Raw genomic sequence first — 961 nt, forward strand, 5'->3', positions numbered from 1 at the left:
GGTATGATTCAAGGTTACATGTACATGTATATTTGTTTGATGGGTATGTCATATAAGCATGGCCACAGTAGGTACTATCACTATAAGTTATTGTTTGCCAGTACATCTTTCGTTGATGATTGTTAGTTTATTGTAATAATATTATTATGTGCATGCATGTTCTCATTAACAAACAACAATTGTTTGCACATTGGAAAGTATTCATGTGTTATTTTTGTAGATTATGAATGACGGCACTGTGCATGTTTATGTACGTAATCAGTATGTCCATAATAATGATTAATAGGTAAGATTTAATTTTTTTAAATCATGCATTACGATAGTGTGAATTTTTTTCTAGAAATATTGAAAGAAACTAAAGGGAATAAGCATTTATGTCTTGTCAAACACTTGGCATTACTAATGTATTTTCTTCCTGGCTTAACGCTGATGTATTTTTAATTCACAGTTTGATTATTTTTTAACATCTATTATTATAAAGAAGTACACAGTTAATAAAAGTTATAGTTTTTTGTTACGGCCCCTCTGGGCCTCGGCCTGCGGCCCCTGCCCCTGCCAGCTCTCCTTGGTAGATTGGCATACTATTACGGAATATAAAGACAATATTAAGTACATTATAGTAAAGACTTACAATCTGTCTATTCACAGCCCTCAGCTGGGCTATTATCTGCTGCCTTTGCTGTTGAAGCAAAGGCAGTCCTGGGGCAGGAGGGGCTCCTCCATGAGGGAGCACCGGTGCACCTCCATGAGGGAGCACCGGTGCACCTCCAGGAGGGAGCACCGGTGCACCTCCAGGAGGGAGCACCGGTGCTCCTCCAGGAGGGAGCACCGGTGCACCTCCAGGAGCGAGCACCGGTGCACCTCCAGGAGCGAGCACCGGTGCCACTCCAGGAGCGAGCACCGGCGGGCCTCCAGCTCTTCGGACTGGGATGGGGAGTGCTGGAGGTGGTGGTGGTGGTGG

General features: G+C 43.6%; 1 long non-coding RNA gene across 1 annotated transcript; it reads right to left on the bottom strand.

The window, feature by feature from the left end:
- Positions 1 to 507: 507 nt before the first annotated feature.
- Positions 508 to 740, bottom strand: LOC109593649 (uncharacterized). The gene is made up of 2 exons (XR_002191093.1): positions 632 to 740; positions 508 to 581 (listed from the first exon to the last, which is right to left on the bottom strand). It is a non-coding gene; the product is annotated as an uncharacterized LOC109593649 (long non-coding RNA).
- Positions 741 to 961: the final 221 nt, after the last annotated feature.

This window comes from Amphimedon queenslandica, unplaced genomic scaffold (genome assembly GCF_000090795.2).
Source record: "Amphimedon queenslandica unplaced genomic scaffold, v1.1 AMPQUscaffold_391_Cont27588, whole genome shotgun sequence".
In the NCBI taxonomy this organism is placed as follows: Eukaryota; Metazoa; Porifera; class Demospongiae; order Haplosclerida; family Niphatidae; genus Amphimedon; species Amphimedon queenslandica.